Here is a 25,831-nt window from a genome sequence, read left to right as displayed (position 1 = left end):
CTAAAGTTTGTGAATAAAACACTCATTTTGTATGACCTGAATGCGCAACTTTGGTTTTTAATAGCTCTTTCCGTTGCCTATCCAGTCAGTTGCTATTGATGGTGCCTGACAAAGCTGAAGCAATGCTGCCAGGCGTGAGAGCCTTATTCCACATAGGTGGGAGGTTATGTGGTTGACTGGAGGAAGGTGGCCTGTCCATGGTTGTATTCCCTTACAAGAACAGAAAAGTGGAGCTGGCACGTGGATTGTGGCACCGATTCAATGGGAGGCAGCAAGGCTAACCTCCCACAGCAAAACTGGGGCAGCTCCACCGGCCTCCATTGCAAGAGGATTGTGAAGGAAGGGGACCGTTACTCCCCTCTGGTTGCTTTTTTGGTCTGGATTTTGTTTTATTTTTTTTTTTTGGGGGTGGGGGAAGGTTGTTTGTTTTTATTTTAACTGCTTCCTGACTGTCAAGTGCTCTTGGCTCCTGCCTGCCTGCAGGGATGGAGATGGGTCCCAGCGTCTCCTTGGGTTACCTCGGCCGTCTCAGGGAGTGCGTGTCTGGCTGCCAGCTGGTGAAAGAAGCTGGTGTGGAGCTTGTTCCCCCCCTCTTTTTTTTTTTTTTTTTTTTTAAATTTTCCTTTTTAACCCCCAGTTAGTGGCAAAACTAGTCCCGCCCATTGCTGACAACTTGGAAGTGCTCTGCTTTCGCACGCACTTACTTTTTATTTATCTATTTATGCTACTCTCCATTAGGCCACGGTTTATCCAGACCTAGCTTCCTACAGCTTCCCTGAAGAAATTTCAGGTTTAGGTTGAGTTGGATATAAACAGTTACGCTGAGACAGTCATCAGCCTCTGGAGGACACTCCCTTTGACTTTTGGAGGATGTTCGTTCCCTCAGTTTTGCTGCTTTTCTTAGTTATTTGCACCAGGTGAAGGTAGCTTCAGGTGGTGAACAAGGCTGAGAAAAGCATGGTAGGCTGGAAAACATGCTGCCTGTTCTTGCTGTCTTCACTTAATGTCTTTCTGGGTAAGCATGGTGGAAATTATAGCAGCCTTCCAGTACGTAAAGGGGCCCTGTAAGAAAAACGGGGACAGACTTTTTGGCAGGGCCTGTTGCGACAGGACAGGGGGTTTAGGACAGTTTAAAACCTGTAAGAGGGTAGATTCAGACTAGATAGAAAGAAGACATTTTTTGACGATGAGGGTGGTGAAACACTGGCACAGGTTGCCCAGAGGTGGTAGTTGCCCCATCCCTGGAAACATTCCAGATCAGGCTGGACGGGGCTCTGAGCAACCTGATCGAGTTGAAGATGTCCCTGCTCATTGCAGGGGGGTTGGACTAGATGACCTTTAAAGGTCCCTTCCAACCCAAACCAGTCTGTGATCCTTTGTACCTGCACCAGGTTACTCGATATATTGGATTGGTGACCCAGACGCACGTGGGTTGGGGGAAGACATCCACAAAACTAGACTGAGAGCAACTAGCACTAGATGCAAAGCCTCCTCACAGAGAAACAACAAGGCCACCTATGTGCTGGTGTGTTTTCTGTGGGTTGCATGTTAAATTGTGCGCTTAGTGTTGCTCAGATTTGGGAGGTTGCATATTTTGACCTGTCCTATTGAAATTTGAGGTCCAGCGAAAGAGGCTGAGACTGTCTCCTCGATAGGAGAGGTGATCTGTAATTTTCACAGGATTTTGTAATTGGACATGTAGCTGTAAAGAGCTTGACTTTTAGAAGTGTTTTGAGCTTCAACACCTTTATACTTATGGGAACCACAGGTGCTGTCGTAAAACGAACAGCTTGTTTTGGTGCCCTAGGAGAGGATGGCAGAGCTAATGTTGGCATCCACCAGCGGAAAAGGTGCTTGCTAATGGTCTTCCGTTCATGTGTTACGTGATGTTGCTGCCTTTCTGTCATGTACATAGTGCAAGCTGAAACTTCAGGTAATTCGGAAGAAGCCTCCAGCCATTACCGTGATATCATCTGACTGATTACATTTCGTTAGAAAACCTTGGTGCTATAAACATCACAGGGGAAAAAACCCCAACTTTGGTTTGGCCTGCTTGTGTTTTAAAAGCAGGTGGTGTGAAACGGGAAGGAGGAAGGGAGCAGCCTTCGGACCCGTGATGTGGCGTTCATCCCCTCGGCGGGTCTGAGCTGGCTGCTGCTCAGCTGAAGGCTTACTAGTGATTCACTGCATTTGACAATTTTAATCCTTTTCAAGGCTTATGTTTTCAGGAGTCCACTTTGCATGTAAAAGGACCGTGCCAGTTGACATTGGCCAATTAATGCTTTTTCTCCTGTTGCTTTTCCTGATGTGCTTTTAGACCGTCCTGCCCTTGCTGTTTGGTTACCCACGGGCTGCAGAAGGTTGCGAGCGGGTGAAATCAAACTGAGATAATGCCCGACAATTATCTCTGATGGCTTGGCGATCCCTGCAATGCTGTATGTCACTTTGAAAAACAAGGCAGGGGAAGCAGGGGTTGAGGTTGCAGAAATATGGGATGATGCTGATTTTTGAAGCGTGGCTGGCATATTGATTCCCAGACCCTTTTGACAGCTGCAGCTCGTGTTCCAAGTCTAATGACAAACTGATGAAAGTGTTGGGACCTTATCAAAGCACAGCATTGTTATTCATCTTCTCTGATTTAGTAGCATCTACTAGACTTTGCACTTCTCGCCTTTCCGTTGAGCATGTTGCATGACTTCTCGGGATGTGATTGATGGGGCAATGCGACTAGGAAGGTGTGTTTGCCGGAGTTGTGCTCGGTTTTACTTTCATGAGTTTGGGCTTCAAGTCTTTGCCAATGTCAGTTTGCGGAATAATGGAAATATCATAGCACAGCACATTACTTCTTAATTTTTTCTTTCTGTTCTATTCTAAATGGTGGAAATAAATTTGCGACAGAAACCTGCAGTGGCATACGCTTGTACGCTGAAGGAATGTTGGTTGTAGGGAATCATACCCAATGCCAATACTCTTGCGAGAATATGCCATGACCTTTCCATATTTTAACAAGTTGTGCATCGGCTATTGAATCCCTTCTTGATAATCACATGGTGATATAGTTGCTCCTCGAGTATTCTTGTGTTGCCTGCATGTTTCAATTAAGCAGTCCGTTAGTTAATTATTGTTGAAGAGGATTGTGGTACTGCCTTCTGCTGTTGTCACCCTCTGTGTGAGTTGGTTGTAAAACTAGCTGATTTGATAGGCTGTGTGGACTATCTGATACATATGATATGGTATACTAAAAAAAGGGAATTTAGGGTTATAGATTTGGGTTTCCCTGGCCAAATAGCTATGAAACAGTCTTTAACTCTTTATGAAAAAAAGAAAAGCATGGCACTGTACGGGGGTAGATGAAATCCTCATTAAATACAGGCAGGGGAAGAGTACATCAGGGCCGTGTTCCACCACCCTGGCCCATGGTAAAGGAGTGGGAGACGAAAGGTGTTAACATCCCTCTCGGCACACGTTCATGGCGTTGGGTTGCAGCTGGCTCTGGAGAGCCTCTCAAAAGCCTTCTGCAGGCTGGCCTTCAAAACGAAGGGTCTGCGATGACTCGAGAAGCTGCAATGAGCAGAGAATTCGTATTGTAAATGTTTTTATAAGCACGTCCCAGATGCTTTCCAGAAGAGAAGATGCTGTACTCATTTGCTGGCTGGTGAGCGGGTTGGTTGGTTTGTTTTTTGTTCCATTAGCGCACACAGAGCTGGTGAAGGACTCTGTGCCTGATGGTTTGGAAACACCATGTCTGCGAATATACATATAAAGTATGTCAGTGCAGTCTATGAATACTCAGACTTAAAAAAGTAAGTTCTCATCTTTCCTTGTGTGTACAGACATATATATATATGATGACTTTACAGTCACTGCATCTTTTTTTTTTTCATGTTTGAGGGTATTTTTGCTACCTCTATTTTTAGGGTTAAAATGACTTCTTCCTTAAGGGTTTTATTTACAGTAAAGCAGACATTTCCTCATCGTCATATTCTATAAATTTTTAATGAAGTTGTGTGAGCTTATAAAGTACTTGAGTGTTTAAATAAAAAGCTAAAAGCCCTGCTGTCACTGTATGCTTTGTTTAAAATGACTTACTTGTGTATGCTCAGTAGAGGATCAGTGGTTTTGTTGAGGAAAAAACCTCTTTCCACTTTCTCTCCTTTTCTTTTCTGAATAATGTGACCTTTACTTCATTGCAGATAAAATACTAACTTTTCCCCTTGCGTGAAAGAGGATTGCATTGTGCTCTTGACTTGTACAGCCGTACTTGAAACTGTCCCCAGCGAAAGCATAGATAGCAAATAGAAAAAGCTTGGCAGGGAGTGAAATCTTTGAGAAGAGCTGTCTTGAGTTGCGTGGCATTAATTTCAAGAACATCTTTCTTGTCTCCTAATTAGGACTCTTTACTTTTTCTTCCATTTGAACATCCAAATATATATAAAAAATAATGCCAATAAATGTATAGTCGGTGTCGTGTCGTCCCATCCCACCCCACCCCCCCCGCCCCGCCTTTTTTTAAATGTAGTTGTGGTAGTTTTGTATAAGTAGCTCTGTGTTTAAGCCTTCGAGCATTGGGGACTTTCAGAACATCACCTAAGAGCACACATTTTTAAAAATGCCCGTTCCCTTGCAAGGGAAAATTTCCACAGATGTACGACATAACGTGCGTGCATAAGGTAAATCTGCTCTGAAGGAACTCATCCAGGGAGAAGTAAAAGTTGAATGAATTGCTGCAAACTGTCCCAAGTCTGACACTGAAATTTCAGGATACTTCATTGCATACCTGCTTAGTTGACTGAGGGGAACTTTTAAATCAAATATGTTATAAATAGAAGCAGCTGAGTGATAATATCCCAAAAATGTAGGCTCTTTAAAAACAGATGTTGCATTTCAGCAGTAAAGACTTTGTCAGTTAAACCAGCTTTCTGTGAACTTTCTTTACAAAGAAGTCCTTCACTGTATGGTGTTATGTCAGCAAACAGAGGGCTGCTCAGTATCCTTAGCTTCAAATCAGAGGCACCTGTAAATGGTTTCGTCAGCAACAAAAGTATTTTTTCCTGTGTGTTTAACTTAATGTGCCTCTTCTGGGGCATTTCTGCATCTCAAGAATTGGAAGGCTACAGATGTTCCTTGTTAAACACAGCTCAAGTATGTTTTCCATGGAGGTTTTCACCTTTTTTTTTTTCTTTTTTTTTTCTTTCCTCTTTTTCCTTCCGTTTTGAAGGCTGGGAGAGTTTTTCATTGTGACCTCATTCAGAGAAGTTAGACCTGGGCTTTGTTTGAGGTTTGGGGTTTGTTTTTTGCTTGGGTTGGGGGGGGGGGTGCCTTTTGTTTGATATTTGAGTTAGCAATAGGATTATGTCGAAGTTACCATGTGGTTATACCAGGAGAGCTCATGTTTTCGTCATTTTGGGTTTAAAAGAAAAAAAAAAAATAATCCCAAACCTGCAGGCAATGGTTAAGCACTTCTCATAAGGACTCTTTTCTTCGCCTTGTGTCCTTTCTCACCCTTGCTTGGGACTCCCTTGTGCTAGCCTTCGCTACTGTGAGGAGCCCTTTTAAACAAGAGTCTTCCGTTCATATTCACAAGGCATGAATAACACCACTGAAGTTACTTGGCTTAAGTTACTGAAGTCAGTAGGACGGACTGTTTATCAGTAAATGCTGTGTTTGGCTGCATCGGTTCATAAGATCAGGCATCGGAGAAGTAAATCCTTCTGGACAAGGATTTTCTTAGTTATCGTTGAAAAGCGTCGTGCTTGCTTCTAGCTCTTCCATGTGAAGACTGGGCAGTATTTCCAAACAGTGTTTTTTTGGACGTTTCCCCAAATTCAGCATCTATTACCCTTGAAATACACCCTTAGAAGGGAGCATTTTAAAGAAGCCCTTTGTGTACTCCCTTGTATATACAGCCTCTTAAGAAAATACACAAATATATGCAGTGGGCTTTGGACTCGACTGCTCTTAGCGTTAAATGAATCCGTCTCCTTCTGCAAACTTTATTTATGAAGACTTTCATGCTTTTTAATTTAATGGTGTTTATGAAGAGTAGCGACTACCGACTCTGGCCGTTGGGTAGCTCCTGCGCGTTTCGGGCAGCAGATCCCCTGCCTTTGGGGCTCAGGGTTGTTGCCAAATTCAGCGGCTTTACACCAGGAAATCGGATTCCATCTGTCTAAACACTGTAAAGTTCATTTTATTCTGCAGTTATTTATATTTGGCTTACTTGCAATAATTCTCCCGATTATTTTTAGTGCACTTAAAGGAGGTTGGTGCTGTGGCTATTTGCATGTTGGCTTCTTGGTTTTTTTTTTTTGTGGTTTGGGTCTCTTCTATTGCTGTTGTTTTTAAGTATGGGAATTTGGGGTTTGGGGAATGGGGTGGAGTTGGGGAGAGCCAGAAGTCAGCCGGAGCACCTTTTAGTCCCCAGGATGAAGTGTTTACATCTTTATGCGGGATGTCAAAGTTCAGCGACTCTTGCCACAAGCATCTGTTGATGTGCCTGTAAACAGAGCCGGTGCCGGATGGGATCCGGGCGCCGGGAGCATCCGCCGGGAGACCGGCCTCCCACCCTCGCCCCGTCCCAGGCGCTGCCCAGTTTGGGGAGACCTGCTTGGGACCCCAGCCTGCGGGGCATCGCCCACCCGTGTCCCGCGAGCCCACCGAGCTGCGTCGGTCTGTCCCTCCCGCGAAGCACTTAATGGAGCGTAATCACAGCGCACAAAAGCCTCCCCGCGCCTACTGAGGGTTTAATGCGACCGCAGGGCCTCGCAGCGAACGTTTTCCTTAATGGAAATGCTGCTGCTTCAAACCCCCAGATGTTACTTTTAAGTGCAGTATTTGATCACTGGTTCAAGTGGAAGCGCTCATAAATTGAACAAGTTTGTTTTTTTCTGATGCGCCGTCTTTTTTTGCTTTTTAATTACTCACTAATTGGAAAAATCATTAGTTTGGGTCTCTTAAATTCTCCAAAATATTGACTGCTATAGCATAGAAATGTTAAAAATACATTTCATAATGCTAAAGGAAGCAGTACCTGTAGCAGAAAACTTCTTTTTTTTGTTTCCCCTGATTTGGGAACTAATTCAGCTTGCCTTTTTATCTGCTTTATGTCAAGAGCGATATTTTTACATGACTGCTATTCTCTGAGTATTTGTTAAAGGGCGATAGGGAAAACCCTCCTTTTGCATATGTTTTTCCCTGAACTACTGTTTATTTATTACATAAAAAATACAGAGCAGGTTATGAAGTACTTCTTGGATACATTGCACATGTGATGTCCTTACTTTTTTCCTGTTACTTGCCTTTCTGCCAAAACCACTATCCATTTGATTAATTCCAGGAAGGGGGAAGTTTTAATCCTGGAGTGAAATATTTTAAAAGAGAGGTTGAATTGTAGAAGAAAAAACCAACAACCTTCCCCTCAAAAAACCAACGACAAAAAAAAAAAACCAGACCAAAAAACCACCTCTGACTGCCAGACCAAGTTGACCGTCTTATTCCTGCAAGACAAACTTTCTGGCTACCAATGCGTAGCCACTTTTTATCAGAAGTCAGGGAGTTTGCAAGTGAGCAGCCTGGAGATTTCTAATGCGCAACTGATGGGGGCAGGAGGGCTGAGCAATGACCATAAATAACTCCTTTAACGTTGGGTTTTCAAGGGTTTTGTTCTGTGTTGCCTAAACATAATGGTAGCGTTTGCTTTAGCTTTACTGAAATTAATTTGTTTGGCATTAGTGTGGCCGTTGTTAAGTGTTTTACTAACAATATAAATTAAATCTGTATGAACAAAAGCATTTATCTGTGAGCAGAGAGTTGCTTTCTGCTTTTTATAAGACCTGACTGAAAGCAGTTGGTGTCTGAGATGCTGACAAAGAGGTACTCACGGTGTCCCCCTTGGTTTGCTGTGGCCACGTAGTGGGTTGTGGCTACGTAAACAGTTGAGATGTCAGTCGTCTTTCTTGCTTTCTGCAAAGAAAATCTAAACCATCTGTGCTTTTTTGGTGCTTTTATTATGCTTGCACTAAAGATAGCGAAACTGCTTTTGTTTTAAGATTAAAGCAGATGTACACAGGCTGCCATATTAATTTCTTTTGTAAGGGAACACAGTTCAGCTGCTCGCACAACACAGGAGGGAATTCAGACTGCATCGTGCCAAAAAACCGATGACGACGACGAATCTGTAGCTTCATGACGAGCAAGCTTGTCACTTCAGTTGTTCCCTTATTCCTAAATTCCCTTGGATGTGGGGCCAGTCTGATTGTTCAGTGTTGTTAGGAACGCGTGGTTTCGGTAAAGTGCAATTACACACCGGGATACTTTGCAACAGGGCCCTGCTCAGCTTTGCTCTGGTGATGTTTTGTACCTTAGAGTGCAGATAAGTGGTGGAGGGACACTGAGGTTTTTACTTGGAGGACTCCAGTCAACTTGTGCGTGAACTTATCCCCATTAAGAGTTGAGCAAAACCCAAGTAGTACAGAGTGCCCTATTTTTTTTATTATTATAGATTATTTATTTTATTAGTCTTGTTTCTTTTTTTTTAATTTATAAAACAAATAATAGACTGGGTAATTCTGGACAGGACTTTACACAGTGAGGGCTTGTGAGAAAACACTAGTGCGTGTGCGAGCAACCATTTAAAAAAGTACTGAGAGTCGTGAGAAGAGGATACCCCCTCTCTCCGTGAGGGCCAGCTCCCCGGGAGCTGCCGTTCGGCAGAGCCACGTCCCACTCCCACTGCTCCGAGGACTGTGAAAAGTCTCTTTACGTTACTATTTCAAGCCAAGTGGGTAGTTTAAAAAAGGTAGCTGTCGGACGGACGCGTAGGGTACGGCGTTAGGTGTGCTGGTGGTCCCAGCCCTTGTGCTGGCTAGCAGGTATTGCAAGGTGTATGTACGTTACCTCTGCGTACCTGAGAAACACAGAAATGAAGGGGGATCCTCTGCATCTCCAGGTACCCTTTGCTGCACAAATTAACTTTAAACAAACTAAATCTGTGCAGTCAGACTGGAGTTTCGATGCCAGATTGCTTTCAAGGCTTGATGTCCAAAATGCTCTCCCTTTGGAAGATGTGGTACTTCTTGCAGAACTTCAGGTTCTTGTAGCAGGGAACACAGGAGCTTCCCAGTGGGATAAAATGTGTCGTCGCACCTTCAGGAGCCGTGTGACGGTTGTGTTCTTAAATGTTTCAAAGCGACTTGTTGTTTGAAAGCATCAGGCTTTCTCAGGAGAATGTTATCAGAGCGAGATTTCCCCTAAAGCGTTTCTGCAATGTGATGGTAAACTCTTTCAATATTAGTTGCAAAAGGAGCTTTAAGTGCTCTTTCATAGTTGTGCTTTTATGTTTGCTAAACCGGGGGAAGAAAATGTTGGCACAGGTCAGGTACCTCTTCCTCATCCAGCATACTTAATTTTGTAAAACAAGCCAGGTCCTGTTTAGCATACACATGATGGAGCTGAGAGATGATTTAGGGAGATTTATCTATCCAAGCTGACTTAACTAAGGACAGTCGTAAAACGTACGTGGAAAAAACCCCACTGTGTTGCGAAGTCAAACCCTGGAGAGTTAGGAAATGCTGCAGGGTCTCTTTTCGCACTGTAGGAAAAGCAGCGTACTGCACCTCTGCAGCTGGATGGTTGTGGCACACGTGGGAGAGGAGAGGGACCTGTACCAGGGGAAGCAGCATCAGTCGGCTCCGAGCAACTTATGGATGTTGTAGGGGTACGGGGATGAGTATATGTGAGGGTGGAAGTAAAGGGGCACCAGGGCAGCCCCAGTTCCAGCATCGGGCACCTCCCAGCAAACCTCAGCAGAGCACAAAACCCCATCAGGGCTCCTTCAGCTCATGAGAGGAGCATGAGGGTCGGATGGTCTTCTCGTCCTCCTTTGGCGTGCTTCGGTCCGGGTTAGCATCGACGGCGGCATCTCGGAGCTGGGGAGGGGGAAAAGCACGGGGAGGTCTCGCTCAGCGGCAGCGAGAGCACGCCAAGGGCAGGCAGGCTTTCCCGAGGTGTTTAGCTGCTAAATGTCTGAGGCTCTGCTTGAATGCTCGCTGTGGGATTTTTTTTTTTTCCAGTGATTTATAACTTTGTCGAACTGATGGCTTTTACAGGAAAGATAAAATCTTGCCTCTTGGAAACAATTCATTCCCTTTTTAAATTAAACTCACCTTCTCCAAAGAACGGTCTGGTAGAGTGTTTGCGTATCGAATCACCAGAACTATTGTAGGTCTGAATGAGGCAAAAATACTGGTTTAGCCTACGGTGATAAAAATACATGCATTGTTAGTAAGATGTGTACGTGCCATCGGGTGCTTCGTCTGAAGCTTTCCATGTGTAGCAGAATTGCAAGCTATTGAAAATAGATCTGGGAAGGGAGCAATCTTAGTAGCTAGAAGTGCCACAAGCCTATCGTGAAAATAATGATATGTCTTTTACTGCTGATTATTTCTCTTTCGAAAGTGCATTTTTTCACTAGCATCAGCAAGGAGTTCTAATTAGAAGTAAATAATAAAATCTGTTCCATTATTAATGCTGCTTTCAGGCAGGTGTTTAATATACATTGAAATCTGATGGCCAGACTTCATTGGCATTATCTGTGCATCATTATTGGCTTATATGCAATTACACAGGGTTTCTGTCACTGCAAGATTTGCCCAGGAAATGTAAAGTTCTGACAAGGATACTTGAAGGTCTGCTAGGCATTTGAGATATGTTAATGTTTTTCACATGTCCTCGGTGGGGGGGAAGAGGGAGCAGTATTTCTGCATGATCAGGAAAGCAAGAGAAGCGTGACAAAGGCTTGGCAAGTCCAGCGCACGAGCGTGTACTTCTAAGGAGAATGTGACTGCTGCACCAGGTTTGTACGTGAACAAAAGCCTTGCTGTGGGCAGGGGCTGCATCCAGCAAAGCCTGTGCAGAAGGCGAAGGGGGGGGCCGAGAAGCAGAAGGCTGCTGGGGGTCCACGTTGTCTTAAGCATCACCCTCGGTTTGCTTCTGTGGTGTTTCTCTGGGCATTTTTTTAAAACGCTTGCCTTGTATTCCAGGTGTATGGTGGTGTTAACAGATCGGACCGGACACTGCTGTGCATATTCAATTACTCCGAATCAGTTGCTGCTATCTGTTAATCCCAAGCACGGCCACGGTGTACCTATCAAATGCATTTGTTCAAATGCTTTCGGAAACGAGCAGAGCTGTTGCGATGCAATGCAATGTCTTAATGCCTCCAATAGGTTGACACGGCTCTTCTGGAAAGTACTAAGTCATGTACATATGCTGTGTAGATGACGAGGTGGGGAAATGTGTGTGTAGGTGCTCACACAGGTGTATACATGTAATGCTTCCCCAGACCACTGGATGTAAAATGTGTTTACTCTGCATCACATGCATGTCCATTTCTGTAGAAGAAATCCTGGCCAGCAGTAGCCTACAGAAGTTTTCTAAGTGAAGGCTTGATTTTTCAGTTACAATGTCATGAGGATGCTAGATTAAAACAAAACCCCAGGCCTTGGCTGAGGAAAACACAGTTAGGTAGAGCAGTATTCACCTTGTGGTATTGATAAGCCCTGCAGTTGCACTTTGAAAACTCCTTGAACATTGCTACTTGAGTCAGTGCTGTTTGGATATGAAATCCTTAAATCTGCCTCTCCACAAGGTGAACAAAGTGTCTCCTGTACCTGATGTCCTTAGAGCAGATAAGGTAGCTTGAGGTAGGCAAAAATTCAGACACCACAAAGACTCCGAGTTGCAGAAGCTGCTCTCGAGCCATGCATTTTTTGCATAACTTTTAACCTGTGCCCAACGTGATGTACTTATCAGTTTCGGTATGGACATTATGTAAATACTAAGCAGTTTATCAGATGTGGTTCGGAGTTGCAGTTACAAGCAATGCTTCCTCTATTAGTGTATGAAAATGGAAAGAAATGGCTGGTTAGAAACAGCAAACTAGGGGCAAACGTTACCGCACTGACTCTTGTAAAACAAGCTCACCTGTGAAGTGATAGCAATGGAAAACAGTAGCCACTTCTCTTTTCTTGACAAGTTTCTGAATGGACAGATTTATTTTTAAAATGGGAGGTGAAAATAACTTATAAGGAAGTTTTTGGAACCTGGCTCCAGATTTTTTCATCACTTTTAAATTGCAGTCTTGAGCTGTTAGTACCCATGAGTTAACGGAGCCAGACTTTGCCATGTGAAAGGGAATCCAGTCAGCCTCATTCCCTTACATAGCACAGATTTAAAATCCGTTTTGAATTTGCATTTGGACTTAATGTGTCACCAGTCTAAATACCATAGTAGAAGTGTCAGTCTGAAAATAGTGTCCTGTAACCTCTGTAGAAGCTCAGGTATGGAGGGATGTAAAGTAGCAGGTCGTGCATTTGCACCAGGACACAACTGGGGCAGCCAAGTTACTGGCTGAGGTGTCCCTTCTCATCCCAATCTTTGCATGAACTTTTCCTCTTGGGCATAAGGGGCAATTGAGCATAAGTTGCATAAGGAGAAATAGCTACTCTCCGTCCTTGCAGGCTGGCTTACCAGTCCCAAAATACACGTGCCTTTTGGAAGAGTTTGCGAGATGATGGAAGAGTGGGGGAAAAAAAAATCTGGATGATAACCTAGTAGTTTCATCTACTCCTATAATTAAAGCTCTGAGCACTTGTAGCTTTGTTGAATCTCTTGTTTTGTTTGAAGCTAATTTAGTTTCCAGTCTGGCAGGAACTGTCCCCTTAATGTCAGTTTTCTTCTTCACCCTTCTTAGCACAGTGCATGCTTTCTGGAGGCCAGCGCGTTACTTTTGTCTAGCAAAAGCACCCCAGTATGCTGATGCAGTTCTTTAATTATACAGCATACACGTCCCTAGAGTGAGTAACAGCTCTTTGCAGTACATGTATAAATATTTACATCTACTTCCCTCCCACTTAGTAAAGTACTCCATTTTTTACAGTACAAAGTGCTTTGTGTATAGAAAAAAACCCCACATTGTTTAGTTCTTTGGTTTTGTTTTGAGGGGGTGTTAATATTTATTTAACAAAAGGCCAAACTAGACGCAGCATGCATTTTGCAGGGAAGTCCTGCTTTCATCCAGTTTCGCAGCTGGGCCGACAGATTTATGACGAGCTGATGGACTTCTTCAAGGTCAGGCGGTGAATCGGTGGATGAGTAGAACCTCGGGTCCTGCTGACTCCAGCGCTTTGTTTAATAGTTTGAGTGTACGGCTTTGTCTTTGCAAATTACTGCAGCAAATAAACCAAACTTATCCCCAGCCCCACAGTTAATTTCAATAAACAAATTTTGTGGGGGCTGTTACGCTTATTTAAAATGAGGTTGATTGGTACCGATAGGCTCAGACTTGTCCTTGCAGTAGGGAGGAATTCTGAAAATGATTGCGGTAATTCTTTTTCGCTCTTTGAAAACCTTTGGATGCTTAGACCCACGTATTTAATACAAGTAAATGTGCGCATCAGCTACCACCGCTTTCTGTTCAACGCGGAGCGGTAACATGTGCAGATCCTCATCCATTTGTCACACCGGCGTACCAAATAGTGCAGAAAGGCAAATGGCAGAAGTGAGGAACTCGTAGTGCCAGGTGAATTGGAAAACCCATGGCAGGTTTGGGCCAGCGTCTCCCCACATTGCGTCGGGCAGGGTGAGCTGTAGCGGGGCGGAGGGCTGGGGCTCCCGTGGTGCTCGTAAGGAGCAATTAATTCCTCCTTGGCTTTTTCCTTTAGCTCTGTACACTGTATGGCATACGTGTTGTCAGAGGGGCTGGCTCTTGCTCCTGGGGACTTGCAGGAGAGGGTTTCCGTAGCTCTAGAGAGAATACCAGGCTTTTTGTGCTCCAGATTAACTTCGCCAGCGTTTCGGTGGATGGCAGCTTCTGGCTGTTGCTTTCAGTCAAGGGCACTGCAGGGTACCTGGTGACTGAGGCAGAAATGAGGTCGTGAGTACTACCCGCTAATTTCCAGTTGTGAAACTTAAGAATTGATCTGGATTTCTGTTAGAGGAAAAAAGCCAGCCGTCTACCTATTGAAAATTGTTTAATGTCTATGTTAGCATAGGCTTGCCAAGAGCAAAGCATCTAGTAACGTTGTCCTGGCACGTCTGCTGAGTTCAGAGTCACCCGGAGTGGTGTGACTTCCATGATCTGTCAGCACTGCTTCCAGCTTCCTTCCACATTTTCTTTTATGCTGCTTCACCTGAATTCACACCTGGCTGTCCCTATCTGAATGTGCAGGGTCTCAGGAGTGTAATCTGGGAGGCTTAGTAATAAAAGTTATTTTTGTATTGATTTTTTTTTTTTTTTTTACTTTCTCAGCAAGCCGTATTTTGAACAGCCATGTCCTTTAGTTTTCTCATTAAAATGCGCTATTGCTAACTTCAGGTATTAAAAATTTATTTTGTTATGCATCAAGTGTAGTATTCCTGGAGCGTTTCTTTCTGAAGTTTGTGGTTTTTTTTTTTTTTTTTTGGTCCTCTACATATGGATACAAATGGATATATTAATTTCACTTCTTTTATGATAACTGAATTTTGGCCTTGATTTGAATTCCTCTTATCAGTCACGTCTGTGTGCAGAAGTTACAGCATGTCAGGAAAGTGAGGTGAGCTTTCACTATCTGTCGGATGCAAGGCAAAAATAAAATCTCTAGCTTATGCGTTTAATAGTAAATGAATAGAGATCTTATCAGTTGTTAGAGATGTATATTGCTAAGCTCAGCTGAAAACTTGATGTGTGGTAGGAAATCAAGCTAATACTTGCTCCATCTGTTAAAAGGAGCAAGCACAGCAAGAGGCCAGGATAATGAGATGAGTATAAAGGGAGCAATGAATTTTACTGTTAGACATAGTTTTGAAAGCTCATTATTGAACAACAGGTTTGTGAAGAGGCTTGGAAGAAAAGCCAGCTCTTACTGTTGGAGTACAAATGGAGTTTGAACTTTCTTGAATCCATTACAAGTGTTTTGAACTACACAGTAGTGGTAAGTGTCTGAGTTTTGGTCTCTGAGCTCATGGAAAACTTAGTTTCTGGGGCTAGAAATTTAGTATTAAAAGGCCTATCATTCACTTCTTGCTTTGTGTTTGGAAATAGGTCTGTGGGTCAAAAAAAAAAAAGATACCCAAATCATCCCCAGACTGCGCTCTTTGCTTTTACGTTCTGCGTGAGAAGTATTGCAGCTTTTCTTCTTGCACATAGTCAGAAACAAGACTATACTCATGGGAGCGTAAGCATTTTTCTTAATAGCAAATACTAATGAATACACCCCATTACAAGTGGAACTTTTCAGCTCCTGCTAAGTTTAGCAGCCGTACGTGCAGCAGTTCCCTGGGCAGTACCCGTGCTGTGTTTCCACGTGTGTGTGTGTGTCGGGTTTATCCAGAGATTCCCATTGCCTTTCCCTGTGGGCTGGATTTAGCCCGGGGTTGGTGAGGTCGAGCATCCAGCCGGGATGAAAGTCGTGTACCTGATGTGAGCACGGCTTGTTGAGTGTGGCTGCTGGAGGAGCCAGGATCTGCACTCCTGACAGCCTCTTCCCACTGGAGATAAAATAAATACCTGCTGGTTGGTGATCTGAACGCGCCGCTTTACCCTGCGATCCAGCAGCAGTTGTAGGGATTGAACTTGTTTGAACTGGTCGAAGCAGTGTTACCTTTAGTAATCTTGAACCAGAGATGGCAACGGCTTCCTAACATTTAAAACTCCCTTGCATTTTGGGAGTCTGTCCCGCACCTTTCCTCCGTGGCAGGTTGCTGTGTGCGTGCCTCAATAGCTTGAACTATGAAATCTCCATTCCCTGTGGTCAGTGTCATGTTTGAAGCGTCTACATGTCACGCTGTGCTCCTGGGAGATGTCTCTCGGACGGTTCAAAACATCTTTCAGATCGCTGAGTTGATGAGGCTTTGCATCCTAACTCACATTTTGGCACCATTGTTTGGAAATGTTTTGGAAATGCCAGATGCAAGTACCTCCTTTGGAGGGATGTTTTACAGAAAACTGCTAAACACCGGAGACATGTCTGAAGAAAGCTGTAAGCCAAACTGTGACTGTGAATGTTTTAGCTACAGTGATACAAATTCTGACATTATTTTAATTTAAAACTCCCCCCCCCCCGCCCCTTTTCTTCCCAGCACTTTTATCTTTCACTTTCTGGGAAGTGGTTTGTGCAAAGTCAAAATAAAAATATCTATGTGGGCACGGATACCACTGTAACTTCAGCTGATGTAGCAGGGTGGTTTAACTGCAGTGATGTGGTTATATCAGCAGAAGGACATGCTTGCAGTTAAGTGCTGAATTTTGCAGAGGCAAAGCTGTTCTTGGCTCCTTTGCAACTAGGTAGGAAAATCCCATCAGGTCCAAGGACCCCAGCCTGCCAGCATGGTTTGAGTCTCAGACGCACGTGGAAAAGGGTCAAGTGATGTCAGTAATAGCCAAAACGACTTTGTTGGGAAGGGTTTGACTTCAGTTGCTGGCACTGTAGTAGAGCAAAAGACCTTTGGACTGCTGGAGCCCACAGCACCAAGCAAATATTTTTTGAGTTTTCTTACTTTTGTGCATGTTTTGATTGGATTGAACTGTGCCCCAAGGGGCCTGGAAAACGATTTTGGCAGTGTCTGGCTACCACAACAATGTGCTAGCACTTCCCAGCTGAGGGGACAGCCCGCTAACCCTGAAACAAGTAACCCCAGTAGCCCTATGAGCAAAAGAAAATTCACCAAAAAAGCACTGTCAGTGTAATCGTGCTGAGGTCAAGGGCTTCTGGTAGGAAAACCTCTCTTATTCGTGATTCACAGGGCTGCCTCAGCAGGACCTAGTGCAGACCTGTCTTAACGGGAAAAGCCTGTGATGTCGAGAAGTGTATTTCTTTGGAGACCAGCGCTTGCTTACGCGCTGTCAGCAACCCGATATATCAGAGTGCTTGAGTTACCTTGCTCTGAGCTGCAGCAGATGGAGGGGATCAAAACGAGTGCTTTTTCACCTTTGTTATCTGATTTAATCTAATTGAAATGTTGTACGCTGGGCATGTGCTTTCATTGACTTGTCTTCTCAAGAAGTATATCCTGGTAGTCGAGCGGTAAACCTTCCCCTCACCAACGGGCTGCAGGATTCCTCTGCTGGTACCTGGGCTGTGTGCGGTGTGTTCCTCTGCCTGGGAACCTGAAGCAGTGTTTGATGGACGTGGTCTTATGGTGGAGTGGGAATTCTCAATTTTTATGCAACCTGCACATGGATTGGGGCAACCCCTAATATCAGTACGGGCTTGGGGGATGAAGGGATTGAGAGCAGCCCTGCGGAGAAGGTCTTGGGGGTACCGGTGGATGAAAAGCTGGACATGACCCAGCAATGTGGCTCTCAGCCCAGAAAGCCAACCCTGTTGTCCTGGGCTGCACCAAAAGCAGTGTGGGCAGCAAGTCGAGGGAGGGGATTGTGCCCCTCTGCTCCGATCGGGTGAGACCCACCTGCAGTCCTGCGTCCAGCTCTGGGGTCCTCAGCACGGGAGAGACATGGACCTGTTGGAGCGGGTCCAGAGGAGGGACACAAAAATGGTCAGAGGGCTGGAACACCTCTGCTGTGAGGACAGGCTGGGAGAGTTGGGGTTGTTCTGCCTGGAGAAGAGAAGGCTCCAGGGAGACCTTGTAGCAGCCTTCCAGTACCTAAAGGGGGCCTGCAGGAAAGATGGAGAGGGACTTTTTACAAGGGCACGTGGTGATAGGACAAGGGGTAATGGTTTTAAACTAAAAGAGGGTAGATTCAGACTAGATATAAGGAAGACATTTTTTATGATGATGGTGGTGAAACATTGAACAGGTTGCCCAGAGGTGGTGGATGCCCCATCCCTGGAAACACTCAAGGTCAGGTTGGACGGGGCTCTGAGCAACCTGATCGAGTTGAAGATGTCCCTGCTCATTGCAGGGGGGTTGGACCAGATGAACTTTAAAGGTCCCTTCTAACCCAAACCAGTCTGTGATTCCTCACTGCTACTGAACTTCCATGGATGTAACTGACTGTTGGAGGTCTTTGTGTGCTTTACTTGCAGTCCTGGTTTTGGCTGGGGTAGAGTTAATTTTCTTCCTAGTAGCTGGTATAGTGTTACGTTTTGGATTTAGGATGAGAAGAATCTGGATAACACCCTGATGTTTTCAGTTATTGCTAAGTAGTGTTTAGACTGAGTCAAGGATTTTTCAGCTTCTCCTGCCCAGCCAGCAAGAAGGCTGGAGGGGCACAAGGAGTTGGGAGGGGACACAGCCAGGACAGCTGACCCAAACTGGCCAGAGGGGTATTCCATACCATGGGATGTCATGCCCAGTATATAAACTGGGGGGAGTTGGCCTGGGGGGATTGCTGCTCGGGAACTAACTGGGCATTGGTTGGCGCGTGGTGAGCAATTGCACTGTGCATCACTTGTTGTATATTCCAATCCTTCTGTTATTATTATTGTCATGTTATTACTGTTATTATTACCATTATTATTGTCTTCCTTTCTGTCCTATTAAACTGTCTTTATCTCAACCCACGAGTTTCACCTTCTCCACCCTCCCTCCCCGATTCTCTCCCCCATCCCACTGGGTCAGGGGGAAGTGAGTGAGCGGCTGCGTGGTGCTTAGTTGCTGGTTGGGGTTAAACCACAACACCTAGTCACCCATAGCTTGTTTGTCAGTGTGGATGTTAAAGAAAAATGTGTGAGGATATCAGTATGAAGATTTGTATTTGAAGCTATTGTAATGCAAAATGACAGATAAATAATGAATCTTCTATCTGCATAGTTGTCTAGTGTTCTACGGTGCTGAAAGGAAGGAATATATATATATATCTCCATGCTCTGTTACAGGAAATAATCTCCTCTTTTGCAGGTTAAATACTTTATACACATTTGTATTACAGTGTAAGAAATCTGCTTTTCATGCTGGTGCTGATGTGTGTTTTGGTGATGAAAGAGCTTGTTGATAGAAATATTAAGGCTTTTTTTGTAGGATCACAGCATTTTTCATATTTTGCAGTTGACTTGGAGTCAGTCATTAGTTATGAGTCACCTGGTGGTGAGTCAGCTCAATACTGCATGACTAACTCGTCATGTCATCTTACTATTTTTTTATAGTCTGTTGAGAAGATAGTTGGGACTGCAACTCCAAAGTCACTGACCTCCATTGCTTTCTTGTTAATGGGTTGTATGACCGCCTGGTGAATTGGCTTGTTACGCCTCAGTTCCATACCTTCAGGCAGTGTTTAGGGCAATAATAGCTACTAATGCGATGCATGGTTTTGTCCTTCTTGTTTGGACTTACTTTCACATTTTCGTCCTGTGACCACACTCAAACTTAGGCGTTGGGTGGCTCCTCCGCACTACCAGCCGTATGTGACTGTCCAGTTATGTCCATCCTGTGCTCTTTACTTCCCACACCACTGATAACGGCTTTCCCTGCACGTTGTATACTGTGGTACGTTATCGGTGCCGTGGGCTTAATGGCTCTGGGATGAGGACAAGTGAGGCTGGGTACCACACAGAACATCACTAAACCCAGGCTTTGAGAAATCAGCGGGACAAGAGTTGGGAGCCATAAATCTTGTACGGGAAATGCCTGAGCCTGCAGAAAAGTTTCTACTGCTAGTTTAAATTAATATTGTGGTTAACAAAAGTCAATATCCAAATAGACGGTAGTAAATGTAAGATATTTTAGGGGGAAGGAAAGAGATTTGCAATATTTCAGGGCTGAGACTTTGCTAAATACAAATTGAGTCTAGGTATGTCTATTTTCTGTGTTACACAGCTGCTCAGAGCAAAAGATCATAATGGCCTCTCTAAATTCATAGTTTTTGGCTGTGGGATTGAAGCATGCCCTTGTTTCTAGAAACTTCTGATTTAATCAGCCAGGCTGGAGATACATGTAACAAAAATCATCCCGTGGTCAGAGCAGGAGAGAGTTTATGTGTAGAACTAAGTTGCTGGATTTGGGCAGTGAGTCTAAGCCTAGGTCTGAGTTCTGAAGCATACACAGGTGAGACAAAAGAGGGGGAGAAATCACTTTGATCATTTTAGGTAAATACTCTTGGGGTAAGGTGACATTAGTTAGGGCCCTGGGTAGCTAAATTAAATGGTTATTTAGTGTGTCCTTTTTTTTTCCAATCTAATGCTGGTTTTTCTGTAGGAGGTTTTTTCAAAGTTATAGCTTGTTTGCTGTCTTGCAATAAGTTAGGGAATATATACCCATCAGCTTGTAAGTTATGTAGATAAAATCACTCAGTAATTGTTTTTTTTCTTCTATGTCCCTCGCAGCAGAAGTTGCTTTCCTTCTTGTCACCTTAAAATGAGGAAAAATTATATAGAAGTCCTTGCTCACTGTGCATTCTACCAGAAATCATAATGAACAACATAATGAACTTTGCAGACTATTTGAAATTTACAGTGAATTCTAGCGTTTAGAGAGATAGGGGCTGGGATGTAAAAAGACAGGCAATCCGCGCACTCTGCAGTGTCCTGCAGTGCAGGACGTCAGGACTCGCGCCTGCCTGGGCTTATTTACCATCGGTTCAGTTCTGTCCCAGGTAGACGTGCTGCTTTGTTCCCTACTCTCTGGGCCTGTTTCACATTAAGGCCTATGTGCTCTAAATGCCTCTAATAATAAGAATAGCTAGTCGGTATGCTAACAGGAGGACTGCACCCTTGAAAAGATTGTGCGTGTCATAAGCTGAGAGTGTTTGGGGTGGTGAGAGGGGTGAAGTTTTTAGGGGAAGAGAACATTGGTTTTGATATGGGAAAAGACAGCCTTTTGTCACTTGCAGGAGGGTTTTCCCCATTGATCTCTAAAGCTGAGTTTTAAGACGTGATATTTATCAGAAAACACAGTAAAATAAATCTGTTTGGATAGGTGAGAGTAGCCTGGGAAGGTAAGTGAGGGCAACGCTATTTGCTAATACACAAGACTGCTCTGTATCTCTCTCACAACCTTTCCTCACATGCAAGCAATCAGAAAAGGTGGTCCAATTTTAATCCGCTTCTTCTAATCTGTTTTTAGTAACATGTCAGGGTAATCTCACTGTATTTCCTGTTGAACTTGTATCTAACCCTCATTTTAAACAATATAGACTGGGGCTTTTACAGCTTCATGTACTTGAGGTTTGTCAAGGAAAAGTCAAAAATAAACAACAGTATCCTTACAAAGACAGAAAAATGCTGGTGTGTTTTTCTTTGCAGCAGAAGGTTGGATTTTTCTTTCCAGGACTATAAACGTTATGTGTATGTGTAAAGCTACCAAGTAATTCTCTGAATGCAAGACATCTTTCTTGTCTGCCTCCTTCATAATTCTGACACAACTACTGAAGAAGTACTGTCCTTACGTGCGGGGAAAAAAAAGATGCTATGAATTGCTCTTTGCTTGTATCATGGGAACCAGTTGTAACTGGGCTTCTTCAACATACATGTACATGCTATCTAGTGTGTAATACAAATGCGGTTTTCAAATGTAAGCACAGGCTGGCTGTTGAAAATTAAATTATACACACACATTTTAATAAGCGGGCCACCTTCTTATGTGTTAAATTTGCTCTTTTGCTTCTTGCAAGGCAGGAGGTTGATAGTTCAAATGCAAACCAGACAGTTTATATGCTGATTTTATGGGAGTGACTTACAGAACAGTGTCAAACTTTTGCAGCCAAGAGCAACTTCTTTTCATTACCGGTATGTAATGCATGTTCTCACACATGTCAAAGCAATATCCATGCCATACAATAAGACTTATGACGTGGCTGTGAAATGTATTGCATCTCTTGACTGCTCCATCTGCCCATACCTGTTGTTTCATGCCCTGTAACGACCGGTGGGTGTTCCAGTCTCCTGGGCAAGTTTTAGCAGTGCCACTTACTTACCTTTTTCTTAAAAGAAGCCTACTACAGGAGTATGGCCCAGACTGGGCATATTCAAACATATATTCAAACATTCTACCTCCTCCTTCCCCCCCCCCCCCCCCCCCCCGCCCCTATAAAAGCTTTAGGCTATTATATTTAATGTCCACAGGCTCTTCACAAGTACAGTGAAAAGATTCTTACCTGCACAGTAACAGAAAATTAACAGTAATATATGCAGTATTATCTCTAAGGATGTAAAAAGGGAAACTTGCGGTGGGTCTAAGAAAGACAGAAGAAAAGCTTTTTTAAGCCGTTCTGTGAATCTCTTATGGCTCCTGGGCCTGCTATATTCTTGCTCCTTGTAACAGAACCAAGCAAAAGAATAGAATACTGTTTTCCCCCAAACCAGACATATTAAAATGCAGTAGTGTTTTCATATTTGTACTTCAGTATCTCCAAGAGGTCTCTCTGTCTTTGTGCCAGACACTATAAAATTTTATAGCAAAGAGGTAGCTTTTTTCCTAAAAAGCTTTCAGTCAAAGAGCGAGCTCACTTTGGCATACCTAATAATGTGTACTTTATTTGAGTAATCATCAAATTTACTAGCATGCATTTTAGAGAACCTAAGTAATTAGTGCCTGACTGTATAATCAGTCTGACTAATGCTCCTGTTCAGTGCAAATTAGAAGAGGACTGTGGCATGCTACTTGTAACTAAGCAGTTTCTCTTTTTTCCAGTCTAAACTTAAAGATTTTTGGACTTTGGGATAAGTATGCATTCATGTCCACTGCAGTATTTTCTTACAAATGAAAGTTGCGTGTGGGCTTGCAGTCCAGACAAATACGCAAAAATCTTAAATTTCTGTGAGTTTACACATTTCAGGTCTACCCTCCCTCTCATGTCTGCACCTTTTCAAAACAAGGTAAAACAGAGGGGTTTTAATTTATTTATTAGATGGATGTGTCTGCTTGCTTTTTTTTTCCTCTTCTTACTCCACTACTTGCCTTTCTGTTCACCATGGTTCCATGATGATTGAACCATTGTGAAATATTCAGCTGTTTTTGTTGATCTTAAACTAGAGCAATTCTTGGGCAGAGGAGGTCTGGAAAACTTCAGTTGTGTGGTGTCCTCCCCATAAAAGTAAAACAGCTGAAAAAAAGTAGCTACAACAGGAAAATCTGAAGATACCGTAAATGAACTGTCAGTGGCACTTTGGGTCCTCTGCCTTGGCGAAGGCTGGCGTTGGGCTGCAGGAACCTCTGACTTCAGCCCTGCACACAGCCAGGGGATCTTGGTTGACGGGAGCCGCTTGGTCTCTCAGGGTGTGGATCTGGATTTCGCGGTTGTAATGAAAAATGCTTAACCGACTCAGCTGCTATCTTAAGATACGTGCAGCTTCGTTTCATGCTTGTCCAAACCTGTTCCGTTCTTTCTTGCAGCAAGCTCTCCTCCTGCTGCAGCTAACAGCGCTGGGGGGTGGTGGTGATGGAGAGCCAGTCCCAATTACGCCAATTTAATAAGTTTCACATTTCTTTGCTGACAACGGTTGTGGCTCTCTGTGGCAGTTCAACCTAACAAGACACGTTGGTGGGCGCCTTGTTGCGAGAATATCACGCAAATGAGAGAGCCCTGAGCGTCTTGAAGCTTTAACCTTTGCTTTATTGCACAGCTAGCAAAGTGCCTCGGTGGCTTTTCCTAAAAAACCAAAAAAAACCAAAAAAAAAAAAACCAAAAAAACCCCACCTCAGGATCGAAGAGAGCAAAACAAGGCCCTGCTGCAACAGGCTGACGTGTGTAGCGATACTAACTGACCAGCAGCGCTTCTCTAGGAGCTGCCAATGGTCATCTGCTGGAGCCTGCTGCTGTTGTCTAACCACGCTGGTCCTGGAGAAAAGCAAGAATCTAAGGGCAAAATGCACTATGTAAGACCCTAAATAAGGCGACTTTGTGCTTTTTGAAAGTAATGAGGTTTATGCTGCTTTTTAATGACAAAACCTCCTCAGAATATATTATTAAAAAACCCACCACTTTTTGCTTCCTATATAGAAATTCAGAATTATTCCAGCTTCTCGCTCCCTTCCCCCACCTTTCACCTGCCATCCTCTATTTCTGCCAAGCCGTCTGAGAGACGGTAACAGCAGAGGGACCCCCATCCCTCCCGGGACCAGTGGATGCTGCCCACAGGGTCGGTGCAGCGGTCTGTGGTTGTCTGCTGGCAGGGAGGCACGGTCCTTTGCTCCTTCCCTCTGCAGACACAGAGTCCTTTGTCACCGTCCTGCTAGCAGGGCATGCGAGAGCAGTGCCCCTTGGGAGGGATTATTGCAGAATTATTATTTCAGAGGATTTGCAGGCTTGGGCAGCCATCCCTGCACTAAATCATACACTGGCAGGTTCCTCTCCAGTATAGGGAAGCTGGGATGTATAATTTTTTTTTTATTTCTAGACTGAAGCTGAAAATCTGGTTTACAGCCAGCTCCTCATCTTCTGGGAGAAACAGGAGTGTGAGACACCCCAGGTTCACGCAGGACATGCTGGGAAGAGCAGCGTAGCCCTACCTAGCCACAGAGCCAGCGCTGCAGACCAGGGTGTTGTGATTCACGGTGTCCCAGTCTCCAGGAAGAGTGGTTCTCTGCGGTGCAGAGCTGAAGCTCTGATGCATCTCTTCATCTCTGCTGCACTGTGGCAAAGCCAGTAAATCTTTCCAGTGCTCTGCACAAAGCCTTCCTTCATCACAGCTTCCTTGTCCCCTTCGGGTGCTACCATGGGCTGTGGTGAGCTTTACTGCGTGGTCCAGAGAAATTGGTAGCAAAGTTGAGTGAATGATCGATCCCCTCTTAGACCCAGACTGGTTCTGCACATGGACTCTCCTCTGTCTCTGGACCATACATACCAGGGTCCTGGCTCACACAGTTTTGTTTGGAGTAAACTCTAATTGCACTGTATGGAGCCAGCTGAGATTTAGCTCCAGCCTAGACTATGAAATATGGCTAAAGCATCTTCTGTCCCTAGGCTGTGCTCTTCTTGCCAGTGCTTATACAGGTTTCATGTGCCATAGGAATGGCACTGGCTAGTTCTGAGTGTGGATAAACTGCCTGCACCTATTTTTTGATTTGACAGTACTTCCACGCTAGCAAAAAAATTTTGTTGATATTTGGGGTGCATTCTTGGGCAGGGGAAACTGCTGTTGTGGGACCCAGCACTAACTTGGATAGGTTGAAAGGCAGCTTTGGAGACCCGTTGAAGGCTGGTCTGTTGCTGTCTACACTATAATTACCTCTGCGTGTCAGAACCGGGCATATAGGCAAGGAGGGGTCAGCCCTTCCACTGTCATCTAAGGGCATCTGCCAGTTATCTTCAGTCAGAGCTGGAAGAAATCCCCATTGCTGTTTAACTGAATTAATGGCCATAGCAACGGAGGGAGTGGCCTTGCAGTGTTCTCCTCGGTTAGCCCTTTCCTGAAAGGCTGATTAATTGTTTTAAGATCAGCATGCATGCATGATAAAAGTTAACTTTGAAATAGCATAGCCTTGTAAACAAGGCTACCGTAGAAACTGTGCTGTATGCTTAGGTTTGGGGAAGATGCCATGTTTTAAGTTTACCTACCCGTAATTCTGCTTTGAACATTCCCCATTGTGTGTTATGTGTCATCGTGTACATATTTGTTTTCATAGATAGACATCCTTAGGAGCTTACTGTATTCAGGGCTTGAGTTCCGCTCCTTCCTACCTCCCACCCCGCGTGTAAGTTACCATTATACACCTACAATTTTGGGGGAAGGGGAGTTCGTTAAAGGACTGCTTCAGTGAAGAACCTTTGAGCTGTGAATAAAATACATCCTTGGCTGTCTTGGTAGCAGTATGGCTGTGTCAAAACCTCATAGTGCAGGCAACCTGCAAGGAAGAAACAGGTAGTAAACACTGGCTTAATGAAAAGCCCCTCTGATCATTTAAAACACAAAAAGAGTGTGAGCAAGGGACTGATGTTCAAGGTAGGGTGTTTGGG

At 44.2% G+C, this 25,831-nt stretch overlaps 1 protein-coding gene across 1 annotated transcript in view; it reads left to right on the top strand.

Annotated features, from left to right (window-relative positions):
* Window positions 1-25,831, top strand: part of MYO10 (myosin X) — a 166,652-nt gene that overhangs the window by 33,587 nt on the left and 107,234 nt on the right. The gene's annotated exons all lie outside the window — the stretch shown is intronic.

This window comes from Haliaeetus albicilla, chromosome 21 (assembly GCF_947461875.1).
Source record: "Haliaeetus albicilla chromosome 21, bHalAlb1.1, whole genome shotgun sequence".
NCBI classification, from domain to species: domain Eukaryota; kingdom Metazoa; phylum Chordata; class Aves; order Accipitriformes; family Accipitridae; genus Haliaeetus; species Haliaeetus albicilla.
This window is presented reverse-complemented; position numbering and strand designations above follow the sequence as displayed.